The sequence below is a fragment of the Pteropus alecto genome, unplaced genomic scaffold (genome assembly GCF_000325575.1).
Source record: "Pteropus alecto unplaced genomic scaffold, ASM32557v1 scaffold17, whole genome shotgun sequence".
Lineage (NCBI taxonomy): Eukaryota > Metazoa > Chordata > Mammalia > Chiroptera > Pteropodidae > Pteropus > Pteropus alecto.
Window position 1 is genome coordinate 11,533,405 of NW_006440645.1, and position 13,720 is coordinate 11,547,124.

Genomic DNA, 13,720 nt, shown 5'->3' on the forward strand with positions numbered 1-13,720 from the left:
TACATATATTATTTACTGAGTTTAAGGAAAATATATATACATGTGTATATATATACATACACACACACATATATATTAAACTCAGTAAATAATTTAAAATATCATAAAATTCATTTTAAAAGTTATATATGTAAAATAATAAATTTGTGAGAACCTTTTTTTTTTTTTTATTTTTCAAGTTCCAATCTTGATAGAATATGGCTCCAGCCAGTGGCCTTGGATTGCTAGTAGATATAATGAAAGTTGGTACCGATTGACCCCCAATGTCCAAATTGCTATACCCCATATATTCTTTCTTAACAGGTTCCTTAGAGCTCAGATGTATTTTCCTATTCTCTCTCTCTCTCTCTCACACACACACATTTATTGTTCTTATAGTCTCAGAAAAAAAAAAAAAGAACATATTTTTTCCATCTGTAGTTAGATATTAGTACTAATAGTTCTAAAAACTGGTAAGATTCCTGGGAAAGTTCCATTTAACCTCTTGAATATAACACCTTGAACATGTTTCTGGCCTCCTGGTATGGAAAGAGGGATTCCCACATTTATGATATTCGCAAGAATCCTTCTGATCTGGGTAAATCATTCTCAAGTAGGGAGAAAAAATATTACAGGCGTTTATTGATTAATAAAAAGTATTAACTTCTGCATTTCTCAGACTCCCTTCCGATTTTTCTTCAGATCCCTTTAAATGATGGATCCCTTTTCTTTCTACTGTATTAATCTGTTTCTTCTTATAAAAGTTAATCTTTTGTATAGATTATTTTTGCTGGAGAAGTAATGGGATGTGAAATCCAAAGCTCAGAAGTCCTGGGCAGGGGGGACTATGTGTGACCTCCTGTTCTTATGGCTACTACTGTGTGAGAAAGTCATCTAATGCTGCCCACAGGCTTCCCATAGTACACAGGTCAAGACTAATCTACTTTTAATTGTTTTATTTACCTCACAATCTCCATTTGCTTATGTTCCGACAACATCCTGCAATAATTACTGTTACAAAAAATTAATAAAGCTACTAAATTTTTTAAGTCTACAGATACGACACATTCTATTTAAAAAATTAACAAAAACAAGATATTGTGGAAATAAGGAAACAAAGAGAACTATGTAATGATAACAAAAAGAAACAAAGAAACAAAATAGTAGTACTACTAATAAAGATAATTAGTAATCAGGGACAATGTAAACAGGTACATTATCAAAGAAACTTCCCCTCAAATTATATGTGAATAAAATAATACAAAGCTAAAAAGTTAGGCAAATCATTATTTTCTAAAGGAGACTTACCAGCTCATGCAATTACAACAAACTAACCAACCAAAGCCAATTAATAAAGTCTATTAAGATTTGTTTCAGGCAGATGATTTTAATGATTTTTATAAACTCACGGTACATACGGAATGTTCTCTCATTTCCTAAATATGAAACAACTTCTAATGCTCCGATTCTTACATTCACACGTCATTTCTAGTTGCACGCACTTGTATTTATAAACTCTTCTATGAGAAGTCTGTTAGGTATGAATATTTATTTCCTTCATTATCTTTTCTTTTAAAAAATACTTAATTTCTATGGCATTAGACTCTATATGCTACGGTAGATTTGATTTAATGAGAAATTAGATATTGTTTAAATGTATTTAGTATCTATTTACTTTTCATCTTGGTTATTTAAAGAACGAAATAAAAATAATCTCAGATATAATTTCCTAATGTAGACGAGTATTATTGAGGTTCTTGACATGTATATTAGTTAATGGATATATATAAATGGATAACTCGAATACAGACATAAAAAAGATTCCCTGAAGTACTGAATAAAATATTCTCCCGCAAGATGCTATAAATTTTTCCATTTCGGCCGCTACTCATTTCCACACTCATTTCTGATAATCCGTCACATGTGCCCCTTTATATTCTTGTGGTTTGATAAGAACACAAAGGACAGCATAGTTGAATTTTCTTAGAAGGTGGTTGATCAATAATTCTCCCTTCCTATACCACAATCCATCTAAAAACAGATAAATAAGTTTGGTTTCTGATGTGTCCAATTCTCTTTATGAACTAAATACCTAAACTTTGATTAATTTCAGTGCTGCTCCCTGGATAATCAAATGCTGCAAATAAATATTTTGAATAAAACTAGAGCCAAGATTAGAATAATGAATGTCATAGTTATTATACAAAACTGATTTTTAGTTTAAGCGATGTATTTATAGTAATAAGTATATCTTGTGAATATTCAACAAATGCTTATTTTTCCCATACATCTCTTCCTACTATTCCTTAGAATAGTTAAAATTCATAATGTATAAATCATAATCATCTCGCTTTCTTACATAAAAGGTTTTGTAAAAATCATGAATCGTAGAATCTACACTATTAGTTTTTTAGCTGACCTTTTCATGTTGCATTAAACTACTCACTTTACTGGGTCTCTGCCTAAATTCTCTTATATTTTGAGACTGGGGTATGATTTTTATTTCTATAATTAATTACAATGACACTTTTAAACTGTTTTTAAATTTGATAATTAATGCATTTTTAAGAACATAAGAAAACAAATAATTTTATTTTTCTCAAAATTATTGATGCAAGACTAACAGTAATCAAAGAATAAAATTCATGACAATACTCTAAATTTTAAAAAATAATCATTAGAAATATCATGCATTCAATGTTTAAAACTGTGAGTAGAAGATGAAGTTGACTATCTTTGCTTATGTTTTTTAGGATAATAACTTAATGAGAAAGTTTTAGTATATTCATTTATAAATTGAGAATACAAACTTCAGGTAATATTTTTGAAAATAGGTTATGAAAGCTTTGTGATATATAAATTTTGAGTACTGAAAAACATTACTTTAGTCATGATTTTTATTCAACATAAATCATAATTAACAACTATATTTAAAAATATAAATCAGAAATCTATGATAAAACTTTCAATTACACTTCCCTTTGCCATATCAAATATTATTGTATAATAGTGAATTTTTCTTTACAAAATAAAACACATTTAGAAACATCTATTTACGGAGAGCCGTAATTCTAGAGTTAAAGAAAATAAAGCATAACTAAAATTTTTCACCTGAAAGAATATTTAACAAAATCTAAAATTTATCATCTTCTCCTTCCTCCAAGACTGTTTGCTGACTTTCATCAGCATTTTAGTGCTATTTTGCTTCTACATTTTCCAAATTAGTCATAATTATTACTATCGTTTATAAAATTAGTAGTCGTTTATTGTATGATCAGCATAGTTTTAATATTAACCATTATATAATTTGGAGTTAAATCATCTTTTGATTTTATAACTTCAAAAAGTTAGATCTCATTATAAAATTATAAAAATGACATAGAAGTTGAATGCTATACAATCATTTTCTTTCTTGGTTATTCAGACTAAGGCATCTGTAACTAACATAGTACCAACCATGCTAAATATGTAATGAGAATACTTTCTTGGGCTTTAACTTATGCATTTCTGAATTCCAGCATTTAGTTATAGGGAACCATTAGTCCAGGACCATTTTAATTAAATTTATGTCTTTTTTTTTTTTTTTGCATAAGAGAGATAATATGAATTTGTGTTGCAAATCCAAACGAAGGCATGTTTATGATGATAACTTCACATAAATAATTAATTTGGATTCATGACTGTGCAGTATCACTTTTCTTACAGTAACTTAAGATTGAGAAGTGGGACTTGTTTGCTTCCAGAGGGGATAAATCTGTGGGATGTCAGCTGTAGGAGTTTGTCTCTGATTTGACCTTCCCCTCAGTTTAGGGCCTCAGCATTTTATCCCCAAAAGACTGAAAAGCAAAGGAAACCAAAGCCCAAACCAAGTTCTGTAAATTATCTCAAGGCATATGTGGCTTTGGTGTTCTGTCTACTTCTGTGGGTTTCTAACTGTAGGGAGGAAAAATAATTTCCCCTTTATCCTTCTGAGTTGTTGGCTGAAACTTTTATAACAAAAAGACAGCTTAACAAGATAAAAGCAAATCATATATAATGCATGCAGCATACAGTAGACAGCACACAGCACACGAGAAAACATCATCCAAAAGCAACTCAAAATAGTAGTTCAGAATTCCCGTTGATGTGTCATCAATTGAACAATACATTTGTAAAGAAATGGCAGGGCAAAGGGGTTTGGGCAGGAGTAGTAAGCTGTGGAGAAGTAAGTAGGAAGATAAAGGTTTGTTTAACAAGATTTATTTTTATAGATTTCTCAGCCCCAATGTCCTATTTCTGATAATTAGAAAAAGTTTTCCTTCTTCCTAGTACCTTTCACATGAGTTCTACCTTCTGCTTTCAGGAAGAAAAGGAGGGTCAGAGTGCCCTTCTTACATTTGTTATTTCTCAAGTTTCTTTAACTCAAAATAATCAATATGCCAAATGCTTTGGGGTAACATGCTCAGAAAACCCTTACCGTCTTATCTTAGATTTTAACCAAGTAAATACTCACCATCAAACAATGTTTTCAATGCATTTACGAAAAAATATGTATACTTCTTCTTAACTTACATGGCTTTTTTGAATATTATGGCTTACTATGTTTCTTAAAAAATATATGTAGAATTACCCAGACAACCATATATTAGAAAGAATACCTTTAGTAACACACAGATATAGTTAGGAAATTTTGCCTACAATAGATAGTTTAAGATTGGGTTTCCAGAATATATAATGCACATACATTAAAATGTTAAAAAATGTATGTATGTATGTGTGTATAAATATGCAAAAATATATACATATCTTGCAGTGGAAATTTCAACTAACAAATAACCAATAATATACTTCTTAAAATAACTATTCTAAATACTTGTCATGCCTGATAATCTTACGGTATAGACACCAGACAATGTCAATCTTATATTATATGCAAATCTTTTTCAGAAAGTCATAGTTTTTAATATCACAGCTGTTTTTTTTTTATTGAATGTTCATTAAATTAGAACTTAGGGTGTTTCATAACAATTCTTCTTTTCCTTGTAAATGTTTAAAAATAATAGATTTTGTTGCAATTTATTCATATGAATAAATCATAATATATTCATAAGAATGACATTCAAAAATGCCCTTATAACGCAGGTTTTAGGGATTTCTTTTATCTGGATGACTGAAAAACTGAATATTATGGATGCTTTAGCAAGTATTCAGAATCAGTCATTGGGTTAGGTTCAAAGGAACTATACATGCATAAAATGAAAGTCAATCTGTTGGCCGTATTAGCTACAAAAACACTTGTTTATTTGTTCAGTTTATTTCTCAGTGCACATTCTTTTACAATATTCTTCTTATTTTGAATTCTTCTCATTGGTAAATGTTGTTTATTAATAAGTAAAACCAATATTCTATACTCCTGGGCTATAAAGTATATTATGGAATTTATTGAGAATTATAACTTCTTTGGCTGTTCATCCAATGCTGAAATTAATCCCAAGGATTATTTTACCCAATAGGAATAGACCTTTTATTTACTCGGTCTATTCAATTTTAAAAATAAATAACAACTTAGCTTTAGTGTTTAGTATTTTTCTTTTTAATCTGCTAACCAACTGATAGATAAAGCCAATGTTTAGCAATACATGTCAGGTGCATATCCTCTCTTGAAAAATAACAAAGTAAAAAGAAGGAAGGAAATAAAAAGAAAAGAAGAAAAGAAAGAAAAGAGAGAGGGATGGAGGGAGAGGGAAGGAGAGAAGGAAAGAAGGAGGAAGGAAGAAAACAAAAAGAAAAGATCCAAGGGCTTTATTTTTGGAGCAATGAATTCATGATTTGTTAAAAAGTTTATTTGCAAAATATGACCACACGTGGAGAGTATTTTTGTATTACAATTTTAAGATTTGAGGACTATTTTAGGAAATTAAAATGTGGCACAATCAGTTGAATACTTGAGTCTGTAATCTACTATGTTCTCACAGATTTAGTACTAAAATATGAAGAATGGGGATGAGGCACATTCAAAATTATTTTCCATCTCGAAAAAAGTATAATAGAGGATATGTCTATATGCAGCCAGCAATGAATAAAAAGAATAAAAATAAGCTGATACACAAAATCCCTTAAAAAAAATTCCTTTAAAAAGTACGTATGTGTATATATATAGATATAGATATAGATATGTGTATATATATAGATATATCTATATATATACACACACACACATATGTATATATATATACACACACACATATATATATATATATTTAGAGATAGATCGATCTATCTATCTATCTATCTATCTATCATCTATAAATCTTTCCATCTATCTAACTATCTATCTATCATCTATAAATCTTTCCAGCTCCATCCCCTACCATCTTGCCAGTCTTTGGCAAAAAACAAACTATGTTCTGTTATTTTGCAATAGTTTTTCGTGGTCCTTTTGCAACAAGTTTTGCTATGAATTTTTGCATTAATTTAAACAGTTTTTTCTGCAGTTTGGGGATAATTAGTGACATTTGACAAAGAACATAAAGTACATGTTTGTTCAAATAATGAAAGAATGGTAAGCTTTTCAGATAAGTTTTTTTTTTTTTTTCCTAATTTGAATGAATAGTTACTTAGCAAGAGGAAGGCTAGGGTAAAACATCCAAAGCAGAGAAAAATTATCCCCAGTTGGAGTCATGTTTTCTTCTCTTCTTTGAATAAATCATGCATTTTCTTATTTTAGGGATTTGTACCTTCTAACTGGAATGGCGAAGAACAGCGTTTCTTCTTGTCTAACTCCACATCTCTTCTCATATGTTATTTAGTGAGGCCATCCTATTTAAAATTGTAACCTTTCTATCTCAACACTTCTTATTTTACTTCCTTGAAAATCTACTCACTAAATGATAGATAAATCCAATTTTTTAGCAGTGAATGTCAGGTATATATCTTGAAAAAGAATGAAGGAAGGAAAGGAAGAAGGATGAGAGGGAGGGGAGAAGGAAGAAGGAAGGAAAAAAGTGAAGGTAAAATAAAAACTTTAAAAATTTTCTAATTCTTAATTTACCTAACAGATAATAATTCGCTCAAAATAATAACAATACGTTTGACTATGTATGCTTATGTTTATATCGTACACCCATGCTGATGTATTCTCATATATAAATGAAATGAACAACAGCAATGACACAATGAGAGGAAGGAACAAGGATTATTTTGACATTATATGGTACTCTCACTACCTATGAATTGTTATAGTGTTATTTGAAAGTGGACTTTGCTTAGTTTTAAATACACAAGGCAAACTCTAGAGCAACCACTAAAAAAAGGTAAAAAAAAAAATAGGTATAACAATAATGCTAAGAGAGAAAAGAAATCAAATAAAATGCTTGATTAAAATGATGAAAGGCAGAAAAAGAGGGGAAGATGAAGTAAGAACAAAGAACAAGGAAAACAAATAGAAAACTGACAAATATGGTAAATATTAATACAACTGTATCAATAATCACTTTGAATATCAGTGGCCTAAAGGCTCCAATAAAAAGACAGAGACTGCGTAAGTGGATCAAAAACGAAGATCCCATTATATATCGTCTAAAAGAAACACATTTTAAGCATAAAGACAAATAAAGATTAAAAGTAAATGGTTGTAGAAAAATAGACCACGCTAACACTGATCACAGAAAAGTAGGCACAGTTATATTAAGTTCAGACAGAGCAGACATCAAAGTCAGGAAAGTTGTCAGGGATAAAGAAGGCATTACATAATGACGGCATTAAGAAGGTCAATTCTCCAAGAAGGTATAATTATTCTTAACATATATGAATTAACAACAGGGTATCGAACTATATGAGGCAAAAACTGATAGACCAGCAAAAAGAGATGGATGGAGACTTCAACACACTTCCATCAGAATGGGGAGCAAAAGTAACCATTTTGAAACACTCCTGGAACATTCTCCAACAAATGCCAACACTCAGGGCGACTATTTTAGCAGAATCTTACCTGAATTGGTGGAAGGACAGTTAACCAACTCCCATCCCTTCTAGCACTGCTGTCTCACCTAGGAGGAGGAGAACAGAAGTCAAAAAATATTTCTGGTGGTCTTCAGTCCAACATGTAAGGAACTTAAAGGTCATCACTCCCATTCACACAAGAAAAAAAGCTGAACAAACTGAACATCAACTCTTCTTAGATCCATTAGCAGTTGGGGTAATAGTGCAAATCAATGCTTCTCAAATTGGAGAAACGGATAGGCAGATACAGGAAATGACAGTTTACCAGAGCAAATATCAGGAACAGAAATTTCCATGGAACCAGTAGAGGGAATGAAGACCTAAACTATACTCGATGAATTGCTGGAAGTCCACTGTGACAAATTTGAGAGACAAAAATTCCAGGGGATATCCAATCTTAGGGGATCCTCATAGTTTTGTGAGTTTTCCCTCCTGGAGGCCTGCCACGTTCTTACTATGAAAACTGGAAAAAAAAAAAAAAACCCTCTTAGTGCCTGCACAGAGAGGAGGAAAGTAACCATTTTGAAGTAAGCCTAGAGCATTTCTTTTTCTTCTTAACAAGGCCTGTTCTCAAGAGAAACTAGTTTATCAGAGCCTAGAGAACTTGGGGGAAGGGCAGTACCCAACTCCAGCCTTATCTAGCTTTCCTGTCTCAACTCAGGGCTCAGAAGTATTTCTGCAGGTCACGGCCCAGGGGAAGCAGCTCACTAAAAGACTGAGATCTAATCACAGGATTATCATATGCTTCCTCTTCTGTACACCTCACGATAGTGCTCCTGTGTCCTCACAGGAGAATACAGCTGAAAAACTGCCCATTTCAGGTCCTATTTTAGAAGAAATCTAGAGGCAAACCCAGATCCAACAGGGAGACAAAAACATGGACACAAAAGGACATTTTAGCCTCCAACAACTACAGCTACAGCAAACAGCAAACACAGCTTCACTTCTTGCCAGATAAACATAAAATTTCACACTAAAGGCCTAAGTACCTCAGCTCCCTTTATCTAGCACATCAAATTGAGCTCTTCACAAAAATTTACAAGGTGCACTAAAAGACGAAGAACCCATTTTGAAGAGAAAGAGCTAAGAACAGAACTTGGTACAGATATGACAGAGATGCTGGAATTATCAGACCAGAAATTTAGAACATATATGATTAATATCTGAAGGCCCGAATGGAAAAAGTAAACACTGTTCAAGAACAGATGGGTAATATAAACAGAGTGAAGGATATGCTAAGAAAGAATGACAAGGAGACGCTACAAGTCAAAAACAGTGTGACAATGATGAACTAATTATTACTTCAGTGACTTAAGTAACAGGTTTTGCTTTAAGTCTTTTGTATGAAAGTTTGTGAATGAGAATTTAATATTTATTCTATATATTTTTACTTTGGAGTAAAATCAAAATTTAGAGTTAAAGGGATTTAAACTTTTTTTGTTTGTAGGTCTTAAAGTTACTAATTAACATTTTTTCTCTTCATACATATATACATAGATTTTTTTCTATAAAGTTACTAGTTAACATGTTTTCTCTTTATGCAAATATACATTTTTTTTCTTCTATGTCAAGTGTTAATAGTTTGGTTTGGCTTTAATTTTAAATTGAAGTTTTATCTGGCTCTCTGACTATAAGGAAAAGGTCTCTATGCCAAAGTTGTGATTAACTTTATAGATGCAGGAGAATTATGGAAATGCATCATGCAAAATGCCTACTTGCCCAAATTATTCCATGACCTTGTGCTTAGGCTGAGTTTTAAATAATTCAGTGATTGTATTGAATGAATAAATTTGTATTGCTTGTTACTCTAAACAGTCATGCATTCACTTTTCCTTGCCATTTTTAATAAAGCCTACTTTTCTAATATTCATGAAATATTGCATTTCAATTAAATTACATAGGTTTTGAGAAAATAGTTTGCCCTAAGCAGTTTAGTGTTGACACCAACTGTCACTTGCTTTTCTTTGGTATAATGCCCAAGGAGGCTTTGAGTCCAACTAATGCAAAGTACTGTCACTCTTTAATGAGATACTTTTTGATCATGTATAACACAACACTGTCTGAGGAATAGAATAATAAAGACTATTTTGTTTATGAGGGACATGATATATCAAAATATGCAGCGATGTTCAAAATAAACTTTTGCTACTTTAGTGAAAATTATGTGTATACTGTTCTAATTCTCCTGAATTCTAAGTATATGCATGTAAATACATTATATTTTCTCAAATTTTTCTTTTGTCTTTTATTTACATTACCTGTCATCATGGTACACAGAGAAGTGGACAGAGAGAACAAGTGGATTTTTGGATTACTGGATTAATTTAGCTTTTAAAGACTAAAAATTCTCATGCAACTTTTACCTTTTACTAACCTGTTGAATGTCCCCCATATTTTATGACACTGATGCCTCAAATACTTTTGATGTTCTTCAGTTATCTCTTACTGAATCAGAACATTAGTTAAAAAAAAAATGACATTCTATAACTAGAAATAGCAGCAATAATCTTTAAGTTTGCTAGGTCTGGTGATTTTAACATATTATCCTCTATTTAATTATATTACATTTTCTTAATGAACTCGGCTTATTTTGACAGTAGCATAATTTTAATCAATTTTAGGCATAATAAAACTATAACTGCCATTCCCTTAAAAAGAAGCAAGACAAAATTGAAAAATGTGATGCTTTATACTTAGAATACCTTGAATTAATAGTACATACATATTAATAACCACTGTCTAGTTATCTTTTTAAAATTTTTCCATACGTACTATATTACCATTGGGTTGATAGCTTTGGATCATTTCACATTGAAATTATTGGCATTTTCATAACAAAACATTCCTTTCAGGTATCCTCTCAATCACCTCAGCTCTCTTCTTCTATAAAGGCAGTTGGTTTCAGGCAGCTGGGATTTGATGTCACAAAAGAATTTTAAATCTATTCCATTGCACGGGGCTTCAAAAAAGACACAGTCAGAATCTGCCACAGGAATTTTGGAAAGCATTTTCATTTTTACAAAAGCAAGGAAAAATAACCCTATTCATTTTTCCTCTTTAATTCACTTGACTGCACTGTGGAACCCATGAAAAAAGGAGTAACTTCAGGTAGCCCAAGTTCCCACACTACCACTCATTTTCTTTTGTGTCGCTGATTAATAAATCAATATGCAATAATATAGTGAAATACAGTGCAAAATGGTATCTATAAAATGGTTTCAGGGAGGTTTTTAAAGATTATCTCATTAACCTAGATAGCCATTTTTCTCAGCCTTATGCAAAGAGACCCATCTTCGGCTACATAAATAAGTTGACTTCCAAGGTGGCTTCTGGGACCCCCGTCCTCCAGAAGGCATTCTCTGCATCACATTCTCTTTTGGAATATGAGGGACACCTGTGACTGCAATGCAATAGCGGCTCCTGTGATTATTACTTTTTATGGCTAAAATGACGGTGTAGTCACTCTGTGAGTATGTCATAAGGACTGTCCATCACAGCAGACACGAGAGAGATTCTCCTCCTGCTTTTGAAGAAGTAAGCTGCCAGGCTGTGAGAGAATTGAGTGGCGAGGTCTAGGAGCTGAGAGTGACCCCCAGCAGACACTGCGAGGGAATGAAATTTGCCAACAGCTACGTGAGCATGGGGAGCACAAACATTAAATAAAACCACAACTCCAGCCAGTATTTTGGCGGTGCACGTCTGGTAAGACTTAGAGCAAAGGATCCAGCTAACCCATGCCATGTTTCCTTACCTTCAGAAATAGTGACAAAAATATGTGTTGTTTTAAATGCTGTTTGCCGTGATTTGGTATTCTTTAATAGAAAATTAACACAGTATACAAGGGTTTAAAATTTGAACATATATCAAAAATCATTATAAATGTCTTTGAAATTATTTATCAATATATTACATATTTAACATATGTTTAATGTTTGTTTTAATGTATTAGAAACTATAAATATCAATTATAAATAATATATGTTGGAGGGAACTAGAAATATTAATTCCAAATAGTATACATTGAAAAATACTACAGCCTATATATTTATATACATATATGTATGTGTGTATGTGTGTTTACACACACATATACATTTATATAAAGGTATACACACCTATATATGCTTACATCAAGGTACATATATATATTTACACTCACAAATGCCCATGTATACACACATACACATCACAAATATGTATCTCTAAATGATATGGAGAAACATATAACCCTAAATAAACTGAAAATTTTAAATTGATCAATATTGTATATCTTGTTCAGAATTAGAGAAGAATGACTTCAAAATAAAATAGGAAGGATTGTGTACATAAAAAGTTCATTACCATCTTCTAATTCAGGATATCAATATTGCTGCTTAAATATCTTTAAATTTCCACTATGATAAAATAAATTAATTATTTAATTGAATAAAATAGAATTATGTCTCAGAACAACATAATTTTTTAATTTATGTTTTTGAAATAATTTTTTAGCCTTTTGGCTCTCTAGGCAGCACCATAGCGGTCGGCAGGAACAAGCACCCTATGAAACGTGGCAAAAGGGAGCCAAGAAGAAAGTAGTTGACCCCCAATCTAAGACACTTTGGTATGCTGTGAAAGCACCAGCTATGATCAATATAAGGAATGTGAAAAAAAACAAACCAACCCCAAAAAACTAGTAACTAGAAATCGACGAACCAAATTAAATGTGATGGTCTCGAGGGATGTGTTATTGAAGTGAGCTTAGCTCATCTGCCGTATGATGAAGTTGCATTTTGAAAACTCAAGCTAATTATTCAGGATGTTCTTGGCAAAAACTGCCTGACTAATTTCCATGGCATGGATGTCCCCATGACAAGATGTGTTCCATGATCAAAAAATGGCAGACCATGACGGAAGCTCAAGCTGATGCCAAGGCTACCAGTGGTTATTTGCTTTGTCTGTATTGGTTTTACTGTAAAACACAACAATCAGATTCTAAAGGCCTCTTATGCTCAGCATCAATGGGCCCACCAAGCCCGGAAGAAGGTGATGGAAATCAGGACCCGAGAGGGGCAGACAAACAACTGGAAAGATGTGGCCAAAACATGGACTGTGGATAGCACTGGAAAAGACATAGAAACAGCCTGCCCAGCTATTCATCTGCTCCATGATGGCTTTGTTGGAAAAGTCAAAATGCTAAAGCAGCCCAAAACTGAACTGGGAAAGCTCATGGGGCTTCACGGTGAAGGTAGCAGTTCTGGAAAACCTACTCTGAATGGGACGGGTGCTAAAGTTGAATGAGCTGGTGGATATGAGCCCTTGCTCCAAGAATCTATTTAAAATTCAGACTTTTAATGTTGACAAATAAAACCTATTCACACTATCTAAAAAAATGAAAATAAAAAATACAATAAGTTTTAAAAATGTATACATAATTTTGCTATATTAAATTTTAAAATGTAAATACATTTAAATAAAAACTGTTGTTTGAATTATCTATAAATTTAATAGGATGCATATTTTAGTGCATCAAAACTAATATATCAAAGAGGCTGAAGAAGATTAAAGGGGTTCAAATATATGATGACAAAAGGAAACTTGACTTTGGGTGGTGAGCCCACAATGCGATATACAGATGATGTATTATAAAATTGCATACTTGAAGCATATAATCTTATTAACCATTGTCACTCCAATAAATTTAATAAAACTAGTAAAATCTTTGTGTCTATTATTTTATTTTGTGTCTATTTAATCTCTATTTTAGAGTTCAGTATTCTGT

General features: G+C 31.9%; 1 pseudogene; it reads left to right on the plus strand.

Annotated features, from left to right (window-relative positions):
* Positions 1–13,278, plus strand: part of LOC102886434 — a 33,668-nt pseudogene extending 20,390 nt beyond the window's left edge.
* The last annotated feature ends 442 nt before the right edge of the window (positions 13,279–13,720 follow it).